This window comes from Hibiscus syriacus, unplaced genomic scaffold (genome assembly GCF_006381635.1).
Source record: "Hibiscus syriacus cultivar Baekdansim isolate YM2019G1 unplaced genomic scaffold, ASM638163v2 tig00110469_pilon, whole genome shotgun sequence".
NCBI classification, from domain to species: Eukaryota; Viridiplantae; Streptophyta; class Magnoliopsida; order Malvales; family Malvaceae; genus Hibiscus; species Hibiscus syriacus.
The window spans coordinates 226,480-246,346 of NW_024062751.1; positions in this window are offsets into that span (position 1 = coordinate 226,480).

Below are 19,867 nucleotides of genomic sequence, written 5' to 3' on the forward strand. Positions count from 1 at the left end.
CATAAAAGTCCGATTCAAAAGGGTCCGAGAATTATACTATGCACAAAAAAGTCAACTTTTTGAGTTAACAAAATTTACAGGGGCAGACACGAAAAATGTCACTGACCTGGAGAATCCCTTCAAAGACAACAAGAACAAGATGGCGAATCCAAGCTAAGCTGGAGACCATTGTTGACGAATTCAAGAAACAAGCAGATAAACTTCGGATGGAGGGCTCCAATGACGCTTTCATTAGGAACAAGCTCAACAGAGAGTGAAAGTCAGAGATGCATTCATTCAAGATTTTTTGGAGCAAGCAGCTCATCCCTTGCACAGTTTAGCCAGAGAAGCCGTAACAGTTCGATAGGGCATTCAACCAGCGACAGAAAAAGGCTGAAGACGAACCAATCAGTCTGAAACTGTTCGAGGTCTATACCTTTAAAATGTTTTTTGTCTCCTAAGACATAACACTTTTGTCCCCAATAAGGATTATTTATAATAACAAACACATTTTTGGATCAATGCCTTGGACATTTCATGCATTAAGCATTTAGACATATTTTGCATTTTGTTATTTTCATTCCTTTGCATTCGCATTAACTAGCGAAAGAACGTCTCATCAAAAGGAACAAATATTGGATACACCACCTCAAGCGTTGGACACAGCCCATCTGCATAACACCCGCTTGAAAAAGAAGCAAATAAAGGCCAAAATCATTCAAATCGAAGAGAATATGGCAAAATTGCAGAAAGAGCTGGAGGATAAGATGTCTCAGAACAATTAAAGTACCTTGAAGTCCATCATTGTAAAATAAATATGAAAAAAATAAAATAAAAAATATTAATATAATAATAATAAAATAAATAGAATAAATAAAGATAAAAAAGAACAATAATAAAATAAAAAAATGAAATAAACGAAATAAAATAAAAAAAATAAAAAGGTTAAATTTTGAAATAACAAAAAAGAGAAATGTTAAGAAAATAAATATTAACAAAAAAACCATTAAGGTTCTAAATAAAGAAAGATCTAAATAATGACTTAAGTCTAAATATCCTAAAAATCTAAAGTTTTAAGCTACAATTATGCATATGACCAAAATAAAAGAATTAAAAATCAATAGGCACATTCAATAAATAAACTCATTAATAAAAAATTGGAAGAGATTGGTGTTAAATTGAATCAATAGAAAATTCCAGGAAAAATTTAATATGCGTTCGGTGACTAAAATAAAATAAATAAAAGTATGGGTATGTAAATGCAAATATGCATAAATAAAATGGCATGCATGCTAATTTGACCGAAAATTCTTAAAAGCACAAAAACCCCTTCATTCCAGCGTGTCTTTCAATTTTGAGAGCCCCTCTCCCTCAACGCCGTTCACTTTTTTTTCTCCTTCAATGCAATCTCAGTCTTGACAATTTTGGCTCCGACGAACGAAACTCCGGCGAACTTCGAATTCGGTAAAAAAAGGAAAAAAACCTTCACTTATTTGTGTCGATGATCGAGAGTGATTTTTTTGTGTCTATGATTCTCCCTCATCCCTTTTCTTCTATATTTTTGCATCCATTTATAGCCATGAGACTGACTATTTTTAGATAGAGTCCTATTCAAACTGAAACACTCATTTATTTAGTTTGTTGAAAGTCTTAGTTGGATTAAAAAACTGACTTATCTTTTCTATTTTTTTGCTTGGTTGTGCGCCGGATTTCTCGGTTATGGTGGGTTGAGATATTGGCTTTGGGCAAAAAATTAGTGTCTACAGCTGCCCCTCTTTGTCCTTTTTCATGGAACGAAAAATAGGACAAAGATAAAAAGACACAAATTTTCGTTCGGTGGAGCTGAAAATTGAATCTGGTATTTCAATTAAGAATAACTCCCTATCGAATTGAGTTGCGGATGACTCATTCGTCGCGAAGTTGAGTTCATCTTAAAATGAATTGAAGCCGCAGTTTGGGATTTGAATAGGAACGTGGCTTCTCGTTGCCAAATCATAGTCAACTTCGGTTTTCTTCTCAGTTTAAAGACTTTGGTTAAAAATTCAACTGGAAAGTAGTTTCTTGACTCCACCATGGTTGATAGGCCCTTGAGTTGAATGATATCGAACAAGAAATGTCTTTGTTGACAGATAGCTTTCTTCGACTTAAGCTATGCTGCCGGAAAATGGTTGCTTGTCACTAGAGCACGGCCAACCCAGGTCTTCTTTCTTGAACGAAAAACCTCGACTGCAACCGAAAAGTAGTGATTGATGTGTCGTCGAGCTGAATAGAATCGAACTCGACGATTTTGTTGACAGATAGCCCTTCTTGCCTTAAGCTATTTTGTAAGTTTTATTTGCCTCTGAGCTGAATATAATTGAACTCGAAGGTCTTGGGTTGGCAGATAACCCTTCTAGCCTTGAGTTATGCTGCAAATTATGAGCCTTGGAGCTGAGCGTTGTCGAACTCGAAGGTCTTTTGTGTTTCAAGAGAAACATTTTCAAAGGTTTTTTTTTGTGTTTCAAGAGAAACAATTTCAAAGTTTTTATTTTTTGTGTTTCAAGAGAAATATTTTCAAAGGGTTTTTTTTTGTATTTCAAGAGAAGCAATTTCAAAGATTTATTGTGTTTCAAGAGAAACAATTTCAAAGATTGGTGTTTCAAGAGAAATTTTCTCGAGAGTGACAAAACTTTGTTTCAAGGGAAACTGTCTCAAGAGAGACAAAATTTGTTACAAGAGAAACTGTCTCAAGAGAGACAAAATTTAGTTCAAAAAAAAACTGTCTTCGAGAGAGACGAAATTTGTTTAAAGAAAAACAAATTCAAAGATTTTGTTTCAAGGGAAACTGTCTCAAGAGAGACAAAATTTGTTTCAAGAGAAACTATCTCAATAGAGAGAAAACTTAGTTCCAAAAGAAAATGTCTCAAGGGAGACGAAATTTGTTTCAAGGAAAACAAATTCAAAGATTTTGTTTCAAGGGAAATTGTCTCAAGAGAGACAAAATTTGTTTTAAGATAAACTGTCTCAAGAGAGACAAAATTTGTTTTAAGAGAAACTGTCTCAAGAGAGATAAAATTTGTTTTGAGTAAATTAGTCTTAAGCGAGACGACCCCTTGTTTCGAGAGAAATAATCTCAAAGGTGATCGATAATCTGCTTGTTCATGCATGTTAAAGAAGTCATTTTAGAAGCTCTAATCGTTGACTTAAGGAAGTAAAATCTGTGGATGGCATGTTTGTTGTGACACTAAATCACTTCATCGGGTACGATATCCTTCTTCATGAAGTTAAAATCGTGGATGACTCGTTCGCTGTGAAATTGAGCTTTTAATTGGATGTTCTTCATTGTGAAGTTAAAATCCACACTTGTAAATTGCATCTCTTTCGAGTTCAATATCTTTCGTTGTGAAGTTAAAATTAACTCTAGCATGAATCTGCAAAATGATGCACATATGCAATGCTATGGATGCAATGCTCTTATGTATGCCTAAAATGTATATGCGAAATATGTTATTTTAGGGTTTGGAGAGAAATCTCAATCTCTGGTTCTCAGTCTCGATGACTATTGATTCTAGAATCTTGAATTTCTGATTCTTGATCTTGGATTCTTCAACATGCTTAAATCTGAAGTACAAAATATTGATCTATGAAGGGAATAATTGCGTGAGCAGTCTTCAATCTATCCCTGACTTAGTTTGTCTTCATTTCCACCAGGGTGTACTCTTGTAAACCTCAACCTAAGACAATTTGTTTTCCTTCCCCTATCAAATTTTGCCCAATAAATGGCTTCCTTTCCCTCAGATTCGATCTTGATCTTCGGAGAGATATTTTTTGAATTCCAAGATATGCTTCCAGAGAACTTATCTTGTTTGAAAAATGCTTTTCTTCCTTTGAATTTTCAAAATTTTGAAAAATAGTGCCTCTTTCTAGGTTTCATAATTGAATCAAATCATAAAACAAGAGTTAATTGGATATCAAAAGAATCAAATTCTCTTTTAAGCTTTGCTAGCTGCAAATCTTTGACAAATATAAAGATCGAAAAGTTGGTTTAGAGATGGGCTACCTAAATCCTAAGGTTTGTTTCCTCAATTTGGTCATGGCTCGCCCCTCTTTATTGGTTTGATATTTTAATCGGAGGTGCGCAAAATGACACAACTAGCATAATCAATGGCTAGACCTTTCAGAACACTTTGTTTCAGTTCTCTGAAATCTTCCGTTTATTCAAACTTCGTAGGCTCCTCTAACAAAGGCAGTGCAGAAATATTGGTCTAAAAATGAAATTCTTGAGTTCTCGTGTGAAATTGACCATAACAGGTGTTCCTTAACTCCTTTAGTCCATTTTTACCGAAACTCCTTACTTATATTTAATTCGCCATTCTCTGGCTACCTAAATACATAAAGCCGGAGCGTTTAACCAATTTCTCTAGAGGGACAACTTAGTATTATAATCACCTTTATTAGGCTAGCTGAATATTATACATAAAGCCGGGGCATTTAACCAATTGCTCTAGAGGGACAACTCATACTTTATTGTATATTATAATCACCTTTATCAGGCTAGCTGAATCTTATCCATAAAGCCGGGGCGTTTAACCAATTGCTTTAGAGGGACAACTCAAGCTTTATTGTATATATATATAATTATAATGTGAGTACACTGGTATAATTTCTTAAGTTTGTTAAGAAAAACCTGTTATAGTCTAGGTGTTTTTGAAAGTCAAGGAATCTCATCTTTAGAGTTCAATTTCCAAACAACTGACCTAAACTAGATTTGCTTACTCGACTATTCCATCTGTGAAGATCATTATCATTACTGAACATCATAAACAAAGTTATAAACCAATTAGTTTTACAATCTCAGGTGCTAGTTACTCCATTATGTTCGCTCCTAACACATACCTGAATACCAAACCTTTGACGGACTCTTCATGAGAAGAGAAAACTAGATCAGTCCCCGTAAGAGAAGAGCATGTAGTCTGGTGTATCTGTTAAATTAGGATCAATGGGTCTTTGTTTTACAGGGTTCAATCTTGTCATTTGCCAAAGATTTACAATGATGTAAGGCTGATCTATACGCTTTAATGGAGAAATATAGATAGCCTTATTATGTCCCGATCTAGGATTGACAAGTACTGATGTCCTTAAATTTATAAACTTGGGCTGCACAAAATAAGAAAATGAAATATGATTAATAATGGACTTAATAAAGGGAATAATAATACAAGTAATGAAATGAAAGAATAAGAATAAAGATGGCTGCGGAATTATGGAATTGATGATGGTCTTGATGAAGGATGTTGATTATGGTTGATGATGAAATGGCAATGGTGGTGATGTTGTATCTCAAACACGCCAAAGAGGAAACTATACTATGAAGCACAATCTCGGTCTTCACAAACTTGCTTGAGGGGTGGTGATAGTGTCTTCAACCTACTAGATAACAATCTAGGAATTTTGGAATCAGGATGGAAGGAATGACGCCACAAGTATAGGAACTATACTTGTTTAATCGATAAAGTTCACAAAGAACTTTGAAGAGAAATTAACTCACAAAAGTAATTTTAATATATGAGATGAGATGAGTACAAATGATGGCAAGCCACTCTATTTATAGGAAATGAGAGGGCTTGGCCGAATGGTTACATGATGTTTCGGCTAGATACATGTCTCTAGGAAGATACATAATGCTTCAAAATAAAAAAAAACATGTCTATAGGCTTGGTGTTGGTTCGACTAACCCTTCATAAAGGGACTTGATGATTCGGCTAAGGATGGGAAGGCATCTCCCTTGGTCGAATGTTGATGCTTGTTCATCTTGGCGCCAAAAGATTCTCTTTGGCCGAATGGTGATGTGCCTCCTCATGTTGGCGCCAAATGCTCTCATGTGCATAGCATGTGTGTGGCCCGAATAGGCATGGAGCTTTATATCATGTTCCTTGGTGATTTAAACCTCCAATGATTACAATATCTTCATCAACATGCTCTTGGATGTAAAGGGATAGTGTCATTCATGAAAGGTCACAATGTTTCAGAAAGGTGTCCCTTCATGTTTGAGCTACTTATGGTGTGAATGAGCTAAAGGTGAGCTGGACATAGGTGACTTGTAGCATGGTGAACATTATGGCAGCTCCTTGTGAAAAGGTACCTCTTGAGTTGGCAACTATTCGCGAAAAGGTACGATTCCACAAATTTTGACTTAGGACATATTTGAAGTGTCCTAAGTGGTAATGATGATGGTGCAGCTCCCCAGCTGAAATGATATCATCTTGTAGCTTAAATCTTCAGCTCAATCCAGCTATGAACTCACGGCCTCAAAATAACTTTTCACCAATTTGTTCCTTATGCTCTCCTAATCGTTCCCATGTAAGTATCCTTGCTTTTGCATGCTCCATTTAGCTCCAATGTAGCTCCCAAGTATTGGCCGAATGTGCCTACATGCATAACATAAAGAAATAAACTAAGTAAATGAACTTATATAATGTATTATATAAGAATGTGAACTATAATATATTATGATAACTTATATTTCACATATTAATGGATAAGTTATCATCATAATAACTATAGATATAATATATGTAGATGAAAATAACTATAAAATAAGCATATACATGTGTAAAGTTAGAAAGTCTCTTCCCTTGTAAGGGTGGAATATCCATGATGTTGAATTGGATCACATCATCCTCCCATTCTTTTAATCGATTTGTCCTCAAATCGAAATATCTTCTTTTCCTTGAGTCATTCCACTCGATAAGTACCCTTATGAAAAGGTTCATATCTTTTGAAAGAATGCCTTGTAAGTTATTGATCTGAAAAGAAAGGAAACTTTCATTAGTATGAATATGATCAAACAAAATTAAAGTTAAAAAATACTTCCTGAAAAATATAGGTTCAAAGTTCATGTCTATTGAAGACATTTGGCTTTGAACGTTGGTGCCCTTTTGTATTCCAAAAATCATGCCCCTTTCCATAGATAGATGCATTGATTCATGAAAGGTGATGACTCTTGGAATGGTGATGTCATCATAAATCACGCCATTTGGATGAAAAATCATTTCCCTTTGGTTTTCAATAGGCATGAATCTTCATTCTTGATAGATCACGTCATTTGGATGAAGAGTTACCATTCTTTCCTCTTCAATAGTCGTACCTCTTGACTCTTGAAAAGTATATCCTTTAGTTCACCAAATTGATGGATTGTGTTGCTTGGTTTATCCTGCAAATCAAAGGAAACTCTTGTATTGTTAAGGTTAGAAAAATCATCATCAACTTTGCGTCTTGTCAATAGACATCTTTGTAACAAGAACTTAGATGTACACGCGCTTATTTTTGGGCTGTTTCCTCCTCTATTAACTTCAATTTTCCTTTCCTCATGGCCTCAACACTTTGTTTCATCTTGATTTGATCAATTTGGACTTGTTTAGGCGTCAAGGGTGTTAGGATGATCTTCTTCCCTCCATGGTTGAATGAATACTGATTGGTAAAACAATCGTGAATGGTCCTCCTATCATATTGCCATGGTCTTCCAATGAGTAAATGGCTAGCATGCATAGGAACAACATCGCACATAACCACATCCTTGTACTTACCAATGGAGAAAGGAACCATCACCTGTTTGTTGACATTAAGTTCTCATCGTTCATTTAACCATTGTAATTTTTAGGGACTTGGATGCTTTAACATTTTTAATCCCAATTTCTCTACCATAATGGTACTTGCCACGTTGGTACAACTTCCACCGTCTATGATCATGAAACACACATTTTCATTCACATGGCAGCGTGTATGAAAGATGTTTTCCCGTTGTGCATTGTCCTCTACCACTTGAACACTTAGACTTCTTTTGACCACTAAGGCTTCACCTTCCACCGGAGCACCAATTTCAGCTTCTTCCTCAAATTATGTTGGTGGTGGTGACGCTTCTTTTTCTTCATGGTCAGATTCAATCTCACCATTTCCAAGTAGTAACATGGTATTTCGGTTGGGACATTGTGTGGATAAATGCCCCCTCCCAAGATATTTAAAGCAACAGATGTCTCTTGATCGTTCAAGGGTCTCTTTTCCTCTATTATCCTTGCTGAGTTGGGAAGCATTTGAGGATTCAGCCTTTTTCTTTATAGGAGTAGGAGTAGACTTCTTCAAATTGTTAGGACTCCATCTCGAAGGCATGGTAATGCGAGATATAGATCTTCTCCGTAGTTGCCTCTCTATCTTCATAGCCATTTACACCATTTCATCAAGTTCTATGTAATTGTACAACTCTAGTGTGTTGGCAATCTCGGGATTAAGTTCGGCAAGAAATCGAGCCATGGTTGCTTCACGATCCTTCTCAATATTGACTCGGATCATTGCCACTTCCATTTCCTTATAGTAATCCTCTACACTCCTTTGGCCTTACTTTAGGTTCTGCAATTTCTAAAACATGTCCCGGTGATAATGAGTAGGAATGAAACGTTTAGGTATGATACCTTTCATTTTGAGCCATGTTGAAATTGGTCTCTCTCCATTCCTCCTCCGAGTAATAGTAAGTTGATCCCACCATATCAAAGCATAATCGACAAACTCCATGGCTGCCAATCTTACTTTCTTGAGTTTGGAATAGTTATGGCAACTGAAAACATGTTCCACCTTGCTTTCCCATTTAAGATATGCCTCCGGATCAGTTTTTCCTTGAAATTGAGGAATCTTGATTTTTATGTTGCTCATGTTATCATCAACATTGGCACGCCTGGGTCCTTGTATCAATGCTGGTTATTCATCATCATAAGGATTTGGGACATCATCTTCTGGAAGAGGTTATTGCCTCCGAGGAGTATCATTGTTTCTAGTTTATGGTTGATCTTATCTTTGGTCTAGTTTCTCATGGAGAGCATCAAATTCTGTTCGAAACATTCTCATCATTTCTCCAATCAGTGCTTGCATTTGCAAATTGGGTTGACCTGCATTTCCTTTAGGACTTTGAGACATGGTTAGTAAATAAAACAAAAATAAACCTTACCAGCACACTCACAAAGTCTCACAAGTTCACTCTAAAGAAAAGATAATATCACTCCACTCAACACTCGTGTTTACTCTCGAGAATATAATTATGGCTTTTAACAATTCCCCTTCTGATCTCACTATCTCAATAGCCTTTTTCCACTCAAATTTCTCTTACTAAGTCCTTTGAGGAACTTACTCAATATTATAACAAGTTAATTCCTTCATTGTGTGCGTCGACTGTAAATAGGTTAGGGTAGAAAGAATAGAAGAAATGGAAAGGTAGAAGAAAAGATTTAAAGGTATTAAAAGAAAAAAAATGGTTGAAGACAAGGAAAATGAAATGATAGAAAAGGAAGAGGTGACTTACAAATTCAAGAAACAACACTTACTACAACCTTTCTCAAGAAACAATAAGGTTATATTATCTCAGTGTAGATGGCCTCTTTGATGTACTTTGCAATAGTAGAGCACTTTCCTTGGCTTGTTTTCTCTTTTTGAATTTTCTTTTTCTTTTCTTTTCTGATTTTCTTTCTTTTTTTTCTTTTCTTTTCTTTTCTTTTTGCACTCCAATTTTGTTGAAGGAGTCTTTTCTCTTTTGAACTTCTTTTTGCTTTGCACGCTAATGACACTTTTGTTGTCAATCCAACTATGCTCTGATTACTACTTGATGTAAGGTTGATCTACACACTTTGATGGAGAAATATAGATAGCCTTGTTGTGTCCCGATCTAGGATTGACAAGTAATGATGACTTTGAATTTATAAACTTGGGCTGCACAAAATAAGAAAAGGAAATATGATTAATAATGGACTTAATAAAGGGAACAAATATAAGTAATGAAATGAAAGAATAAGAATAGAGATGGCTGCGGAATTATGGAATTGATGATGATCTTGATGAAAGATGTTGATGATGGTTGATGATGAAATGGCAATGGTGGTGATGTTGTATCTCAAACACGCCAAAGAGGAAACTATGCTATGAAGCACAAATCCCAGTCTTCACAAACTTGCTTGAGGGGTGGTGATAGTGTCTTCAACCCACTAGATAACAATCTAGGAATTTTGGAATCAGGATAGAAGGAATGACGCCACAAGTATATGAACTATACTTGTTTAATAGATAAAGTTCACAAATAACTTTGAAGAGAAATTAACTCACAAGAGTAATTTTAATATATGAGATGAGATGAGTACAAATGATGGTAATCCACTCTATTTATAGGAAATGAGAGGGCTTGGCCAAATGGTTACATGATGTTTCGGCTAGATACATGTCTCTAGGAAGATACATAATGCTTCAAAATAAAAGAACATGTCTATAGGCTTGGTGTTGGTTTAGCTAACCCTTCATAAAGGGACTTGATGATTCGGCTAAGGATGGGAAGGCATCTCCCTTGGCCGAATGGTGATGCTTGTTCATCTTGGCGCCAAATGCTTCTCTTTGGCCGAATGGTGATGTTGTCTCCTTATGTTGGCGCCAAATGCTCTCATGTGCATAGCATGTGTGTGGCCGAATAGGCATGAAGCTTTATATCATGTTCCAATGATTTAAACCTTCATGTTTGAGCTACTTATAGTGTGAATGAGCTAAAGGTGAGCTGGCCATAGGTGACTTGTAGCATGGTGAACATTATGGCAGCTCATTGTAAAAAGGTACCTTTTGAGTTGGCAACTATTCACGAAAAGGTACGATTCCACAAATTTTAACTTAGGACATATTTGAAGTGTCCTAAGTGGTGATGATGATGGTCCAGCTCCCCAGCTGAAATGAGGTCATCTTGTAGCTTAAATCTTCAGCTCAATCCAGCTACGAGCTCACGGCCTCAAAATAACTTTTCACCAATTTGCTCCCTATGCTCTCCTAATCGTTCCCATGTAAGTATCCTTGTTTTTGCATGCTCAAATGTAGCTCCCAAGTTTTGGCCGAATGTGCCTACATGTATAACATAAAGAAATAAACTAAGTAAATGAACTTATATAATGTATTATATAAGAATGTGAACTATATTATATTATGATAACTTATATTTCACATATTAATGGATAAGTTATCATCATATTAACTATAGATATAATATATGTAGATAAAAATAACTATAAAATAAGCATATATATGTGTAAAGTTAGAAAGTCTCTTCCCTTGTAAGGGTGGAATATCCATGATACTGAATTGGATCACATCATACAACCTCAATTATTAAAAAACTTTTAATTAAGGTGATATTCAAGGAATTCAATATTAAAACTTGCTCATTTCCTCAGAAGGAAACATTTTATTTAAAATGTTTGAACGTCAAGTGACTTAAAAACATTCACAAATAAGAAGTAACAAGTTCAAACAAGATGATATGCTTGAAAATGCAATAAAATTCCTGATGGATGCCCTATTCGATTGTCGATCAGAATGCCCCATTACACATTGAAAGTTAATGCCCCTGAATCGATCAGATCTTGGACCTTACGTTTCAATGCCCCACAGTTCTCAGTGGTGTGTCCTGAGCTCCCAATATGATAGTTGCAAATGGCGTTAATATCATGGCCTTCAGGATATGGGGCCTCTCTATGTTTGGATTGAACCAGAGTCACAAGACTATTCTCCACTAGCTTTGGGAGCAGCTCCTCATATGACATTGGGATTGGACTGATGCGAATCTTTTCACAAAAAACATTATGAGGTCTAATCCCCATATTAGTCAAGTAAAAATCCCTTTCATTCCTTGGTTCTCTCTGAGTTTGTTTAGAAGTACCGGATGGTACAACAACAGTGGTTTTTGAACTTGAGATCGTAACACCTTTGTTGGCGTTGTAGGTGTTGACATTATTGATCTCTCTCTCTTTGTTCTTCATGGGAGGCTTCTTACTGGAGTCCCCTCCCCCAATTTTTCCTTGCTTTATGGCCAACTCGATCATCTCACCAGCCATAACTAGATCTGAGAAACTTCCCGATGTGATTACCACCATGTGCCTGAAGTAAAGTGCATTCAGGGTTTATACAAATAGCTTTCTAGTTTCCTTTTCATCCAAGGGTGGATGAACTTGCACAGCCAAATCCCTCCATCGCTGTACGTATTGTCGGAAACTTTCGTTATGCTTTTTCTCTAGGCTTTGTAGCATAACTCGGTCTGGTCTCATATCGTTAATATGTTTGTATTGCTCTAAGAAAGACTTAGCTAAGTCTCTCCATGTCTTGATATGAGTTCGGCTGAGCTGGTTGTACCATCGGATAGCTGAACAGGTCAGGCTCTCCTGGAAGCAGTGGATCAGGAGTTAGCTCCATTGCATCCACTCCATAATAGTCGTAGTCCCCTTTGACCATCTTCATCTGGTCTTCCAACATCTTGATCTTTTCTTCTATATTTTTTGCTTTGTCCTCTTCATCTAAATCCAGTATATAGTAATAACCCATATTGTTCTCAGGGTTAGATACATCAGTTTGTATCTTTACAGCAGATGAGGTCTTTACTTTTGCAGTAGATGAATCCCCTTGATGTTCTGGTAAGATTCTAGATAAGACAACCACTTGCAGGGTAGGTGGCATAGTTACCCATTCCAATAAACCTGCCCCAGTGCACTTGTTTGGCGTAGGCCAACTAGATTGGTAACAATCTGATCAACCAAGGACTCTTGGTTCTTCGTGATTGTATCCAGAGTACTCAGATTGCTCTGGTTTATCTTATCTTCTAGTTTTCTTTGTAACTTCATTATATTTTCCTCGAGTTGAGCAATTGTTGCTTCCATCTTCTTCTTTTTCAGGGGTATTATACGGATGGGGTATGTCCAATGCTTGAGGTAGTGTATCTAGTATATGTTCCTTTTTTGATGAGACATGCTTCTTGTTAGTTAATGCGAATGTAAAGAAAAATAACAAAAATGCAAATATGTCTAAATGCATGATGCGTGAAATGTTCGAGCCATTGATCCAAAAATGTGTTTGTTATTATAAATAATCCTCATTGGGGACAAAAGTGTTACGTCTGAAGAGACAAAAAACTTTTTGATGGTACAGATCCCGAACAACCTCTGACAAATTGATTCTTCTTCCGTCTTTTCTATCACCGATTGAATACCATGTCAAGCTGTTTTGGCTCTCTGGCTAAGTTGTCAAGTGACGAGTGCTTGCCATAAAAAAGGTCTCGAAGGACTATATCTCCAGCTTTCATTCTCTGGTGAGCTATTTCTAATGAAAGTGCTATTGGAGCCCTCCATCTGAAGTTTATCAGCTTGTTTCTTGAATTCATCAATAATGGTCTCCAGTTTAGCTAGGGTTTCACAATCTTGTTCTCGTAGTTTTTGAAAGAACCATTCTGCCCCTGCAACATTTGTCAGCTCATCCCGGTCCATCATGAGTATTCTCAAACCATAGTTGGACTTCTGAGTTTTTCATCTCTTGTATTATAACCCCTTTGTCCATTAATGCAGATTATTCAAGTTTAACAAACACATTTTTGGTGGACCAATACCTCTTTTAAATGATGCGAATGATGAAAACAAAATAAAAGAGGACAAAAATAAAAAAAAAGTTAGTGAGTTAAATCAAAATAATAATAAAATAAAAAATCTTACCCCACATGCTTTATTCCTACTCAGACATGATCTCTATCCCACATGCTAATTTCAAATAAGTCCTAACCGCATATTTTTCTAGTTCGCATGCTTTGAACAGAAAATAAGCAGGAAACAATATCAAAGCAGCCTAGGGTTTGAAATAAGGTTTTGGGGTGGGCTCTAATTCCCTGTAATCTCCCGATTTAGGTTCTAAAAAGGTACTCGAGTTCTCCTTGCTGGTGCCCCCTTGGGCCTGCCAGACCTTAGTCCTAAGCCCATTACAAGCTTGTATAGACTAAGTTAACTCGAGAGGATACATTCCCTTATGCCCATACGACGAATAAATTCACATGAAAACATAAAGTATATGAATCCCGAAGGTTACTTGCTACGCCCATACGGAGAATAAATTCTCACGAGAGTATCGCTTTCACCCTCACTTAAGACGGATTTGGAGCTCAGTATAGAGCTAGAGATAGAACTTTACAAAAATCTGAAATCATTGAAAAAAAATGTCAGTACAACTATTAATTGACAAATAATCAAAGGTAATAATTGGAATCGAATAATAAATTAAAAATAAAATTTACCATTTCGCTTAAAAGACAACCGAAAATTAATTTCGGCCTGACTCTGACCTGTCCCCAGCAGAGTCGCCAAGCTGTCGCGACCGTCTTTCTGTTGGATCCGAAATTGGGCTTCGCTTGGATTAAACGAATTGGAGTCGCCACCAATCATTTTAAAAACATTTAAGTAGATCGAACACCATCTTACCATATCTGTGTTTTTGAAATCCTCTTTTCACCCACTCTCGAATATATACGGTGCCTCCGCCTAGCAGGCCGCCTTTGATCGGAGCCGGCCGTCGGTTATCGCAACAAAATATAAAAAGTTTATATTTTTTAAATCCTCTTTTCACCCACAACTCGAATATCAAACTAGTTTTTTCAAAGTGCCTCGGGGAGAGTAGATCTGAGATTAAAAGTCTCGGTCTCTCCCTCTTTTTCATCGACGTTTTGGGTATTCTTCAAGCCAAGACAACATATAAGCCATGGAAAATCGAAATGAAGTAGAAAAAATTAGACCTTTTTTCTACTATCGAACGATTACAAGACTTGTTCTCTTTTGAATATTCGTGCTTTTCTTGTGTGTAATATGCGTGTAGTCTCTTGTGATTGTATGTATTTTCGTGTTTATTTTTTTGCCTATAATCATGTTTCAATACATGAGTATTTATAAGTACCAAAGAAACCTATTTCTAGAGTTTGATTCCGAGTAAAACTCAGTTGTTTGATGCTTATTTAATCCCGACTCTGATTTTTGTTTAGTTGGTTGTGAACGAGTCCCCTTGACTCAAGTTTATTGAAGACCGAGAAAACCGACGGTGACCTCGGCTGTTAGAGCGGTGTTGAACGATGTGATGGGGTGCTTGCGACACCAAGGAGAGTGAAGAGCTTAGGGTTGTTTGGAGGATGGTTCAGGTAGGGTTCCACGCATCTGGAGTGGGCCTCGGGTGCTTCTGAATTACTTGTTGCTGGTGTGGGTTTCGGTATGGTGTGCTATTATTTGGGCAGCCTTGTAATGGGCCTGTAAAACAAATGAAATAACAATGTAATATATACATTTATATAATATAATCTATGATGTAAATACATTATATAATGTAATGATATTAAATGACATATTATATAATGTAATAACATTAAAGGACAAAATTTGGTATCTTCACTCAGTCTTGAAATGACCATGCACAAATTGATTAGTATGCACAATTTCCAAGCTGATCGCATCTTCCCAAAGCAGCCAATTCCACCCTGAACCCACAAGCTTTCACCATAAGCGAATTCGAAAAACCAAACGGTGAATAGCTCTAACCGTAACACAGTTACTGGTACATGCCTCATATAACGCTACACTTTTGGCATAGAGACTTACAATGCTCCCTGAAGTAACGAAGAAATTGAGGGCTTTCGCCCCCTGACACTTCCAAAACAACAGATTATTCATAAGGAAATCAAAAGAAAAATAGGCTCACTGAGGTAAGTTTGGGTTATTCTCATTGTTAATCCCTACCACCTCTGAATCCATGTCTCCGGTTAACACTACCATCTGTGACAAATCACCATTCGTAACGCGCACACCAAGGGTCGAGCCACTCACTTCTTGCAACGCCGTATCCCAATTTGTACTACTCATTTTCGTTAAACTGATATTGTTCTGAGCTGCTTAAAGCCACTCTTCCAACACCGCTGTCTGTGGGATGCACAACTCCTTATTTCTCCTAATCTTAATCCCCTTAGAAACCCCCAACCCCTAAATTTCCTGCTTCAGTTTCTCTTTGTTGATGCTAGCTGCAGAGCCAACATAAAGACTATTCTCGACAGAAACTGTTGTGATTCCCCTTCTCGATGGATCTCCTTTAGGGCACCAACTTTGACGTATGCCCTCATTAGGTTTACAACAATCTGCCTTAAACTCGTCTCACCTTTTTTTATGGCATCACCCAAAGTCTTTTATGATTGAAAATTTGAGTGGAGGGGCCTGACTCACCCGAAACCGGTGCGTGGATGTTGTCTGAATGATTCCCAGTGTTTCTTCCATTCAACGCCATTGAAACACTGTCATCACCCTCATCCTTATCTCCTTAAGTGCACTAAAGCGACCCCGCTCTATGTTACCTGCTACTATACCAAGTAACCAGTGTCTTTGTGAATCTTGAGACCCTCCTCCATTGATTTAGCCTCACCCTGAGTTTCGGTACTAGCTTTCGCGATGCCAAAGGTCTCCACCGCATGTTCGTAAATCCCATATTTAAAGATATTCGTTGAAGTCCCTCGTACTCAAATTTAAGCCAAAAGCCATCAATCTTCAAACATGAGATTATAGGAGTGTTAAGATTGAATAAAACCATCAGCCTAGCAAAGAGTCCCTTCTCCCCCGAATTTGTACTGTAATCTATTTTGACAACCTTACCAATAGCCTCATCAATTCACCTAAAAAGTGCCTTAGAATAATACCTATAAGGAGCCCGACAATCGCTCCCAGACGATGACATGCGAGGGATATTTTTCGATCATAGAAAATGACCGGCTACACGGTTGACGATCAAACTTTATATAGTCCAAGGACCATCTGAAAGGACTAAATAATCATCTTCCTATTCAAACTTGATCAAAAAATAATCGTTATCAAGATCGATCATCTGGAACTTGCCATGAGTCTTCCACAATGTATTAACCTGTTCAAAAGAGCTCTAAAACCAATTGTATGCCCAAGCAAACGGATATCACTGACATTCTCATACTATAATTGATCTCTCAGAACTTGATCATAAACTGTATGGAAGGATACGATCCACTCTTATTGATCACACATTCATTCTCTAAAACCACCACCTCGTCCATGCCTGAAGCGAAACCACAGTAGCCATACATTATCCACTCCCTTTACGCGGAAGCATACATCGGTTTCACTATCTCATTCTGCTGTTGACCTCCCTCACCAACACCTTATTCAGCGTCTCATCATTCGAAATGTCCTCTGCAGCCATCTAAACGTCCATCACGTCTGAAATAACCACCAATGACCCCTCTGATCGTTTTGTTTTAACCTTTTTAGTCGCATTTCTTATTCCAAAGACAGAGAGACCGTCTCTCTAAAGTTACCGGGATCCCCACATCTAATTCCAGGCCTAGTTGTACCTTCATCCGAGAAAAAGGTCCGGAGCCAAGCATGCCTGAAAAGAACGGTTGGAATCACCCCTGAGAGAATTAGGGTTTTCAGAGCGTTGACTTTTCTTTAACCATTAGGGTTTTTGAAATTTAGTCGCTTTTTTCGTCATTTTATTTTCTTTCCGTGGTAATTGTGTATCTGCAACTAGGGTACACTTCATTTTCTCTCAGGTGGATCCTTCAATATAAGGGATTATCAATTTTTTTAGAACATGACCCGAGTGTCACACCAGTCTATCCGACAACATCATCTCATCGCGTGATCGAATTCCCTCTTAGATTTTAACAATTATGACCAAAGGTTCAGCCAACAAGTTTGTAATCATAGCGACTGTCTCCTCAATCGGGGCAAACTATGTCATACCCAATCACCTTTCAAAGAGCACCTAAAAAGTCAAAAGAAACATCCCTCAACACATAACAATGAAGCCATGCAATCCAAATTAAGTCATCGATGAGCAAGATCCTCCTAAGCAAGTGCAAGAGGCATGCCAAGTTTCAATTTTGTATATCTTTTAACCCCAACCACCTTCATATTTAGGTTGATAAATCAACAACCAATCAATCTCCATTTACCCCTCACCGTTCCAAAAAATAAATTAATATCTTACTAACTAAACATTTCAAAGTTTTATAATCTTTTTATTTATAACCTTTCAATAACAAAGAAAAACACTTATTGACAACAAACCTTTTCTCATTTCTTTTTTTTACTAGAAGTCGTTAGTATTATTAAAAAGTAAAGATATCCAAAATTACAATAAGAGTTTATAACTATCATCGTAAAAATACATAATTTGGATATTTTTCTATAACATTGAAACTAGCCACTTAGATTATAAGGACCATACATGGAAAATGTTTAAAATCCAACCGAAAGACTCAAACAAAAAATAGATATGAACAAATCTAATTGCATTGACAAACGAACTGCAAAAGGAGGTTAAGCTATTGAAAGTCCACCAAGAACAACAATTCAGAGCTGGGCAATTTGAGAAACTATCCACAAACACAAAATCGCATATTTAAACTCATCTGAGGGTCCATAGAAGGGAAGATAAACAAGATTACATATAAACACCATTTTGATCAGTCGTAACGTCGTCCAATCCCACCCTGAGAAAACATAAATAAAAGAACGACCAAAAGATCGAGAAAGAAAACACAAAAACATGTCACAAAGACAGAGAAAAACGTGCCACACATGCATAATATTCTTATTTAAAAATTTAAAAGAAACAAAGAGAAAAGAGAACCGACGGACGACAAGCAACATTAAAACAAGTGTTGTCACCGACTGAACAAAATCAAAGAAAAAAATTAATCTGATATATAGAAAACAACACAAACTCTAAAAAACCTTATTCTCTTTTCAAACTTATTACATTTATTTAAAGTTGTTGTTGCTAGTGTTAATTTTGTTTATATTGTGTTTGTCATATATTACATTTTACGGCAGCAAAATAGTTAATACTTTTTTTTGAGAAAAATTATTAGTTCTATATTAGTTTATAGAGATTAAAATTTATTCGAAAGAGTCAATTGATTTAAATGACTAAATGACATTTCTTACTCTTGTAAAAGCATTTGTTGATCTTAATTTAATTGAATTATTGAGTTAGTATTATTTGGGCAAAGTAATTAAGTTTGGATAAACATTTGAGCTTGAATCCATTAGATTTTGAGCTTTCGTGTACATCTTGCGTTGTATTTTTTTTCATTTAGGTGTATATTTATATCTATTTTTCAAAAACAAGCATGTATGTTATATCTATATAAATAAAAATTATAAAATAATTAGAATGAATAGTATATATTTATAATTTTTAAAAATTAAATCATTTATGATTAAAGAAATATTAAAAAAATATATAAAATTTTTAGTTTAATTAAATACTACATCTAAATTTGTTTATATTCCATTCAGTTTTTTTTTTGTTTACATTTTATTTTCATATGAATTCAAGTACTAATGAAATAATTTACGATTATTCTCGTTCTTTATAGTCTACAAAAAATGATCGAGTTAAGAATATTTTATCAAAATAGTCATATAATTGGTTCAAATATGCTCATCAACATTTTAATTTTTTTCATTATTTTAATAAGATGATAACAAAAAAATAAAAAGTAGGGTAAAGTATATAAATAGTCCCCAAAACTTTTAGGGTGCTTGCATTTTGGTCACCTAACTTTTGAAAGTTGCAATACATTCATCGAACTTTTAGTTCGTTTGTAGTAAGGTTCCTACTGTTACCTCCCATTAGTCACCGGTGTTGCCTCTAGATCGTACCCCAACCTCGATTCATACTCACTGTCCACCGTTCGTCTTAAATTGCGAGAAGACTATTCGAACACCCATCTCCAATCTCCGTTGTCGATCATCGGTGATCGTCACCGTTGATACCAGTAGTAGCACCGCCCCGTTCCAACCAAAACCCCACTAGCCATTTGCCAAGACTCACATCATTCGTTGTGGAGAGGGTACCAAATCTCGTCGAAAAACCTCAACACTTTGTTTCATCGGTTTCTGACCGATTGGGTTGTTCGTTCACCACACTGTCACCACTGTTGAAGTCCTCACATCGTTTCGACCAAAACTCAGTCTGTCGTGCATCATCACTTTCATCCCTCCTCCTTCCAACGTTGGTT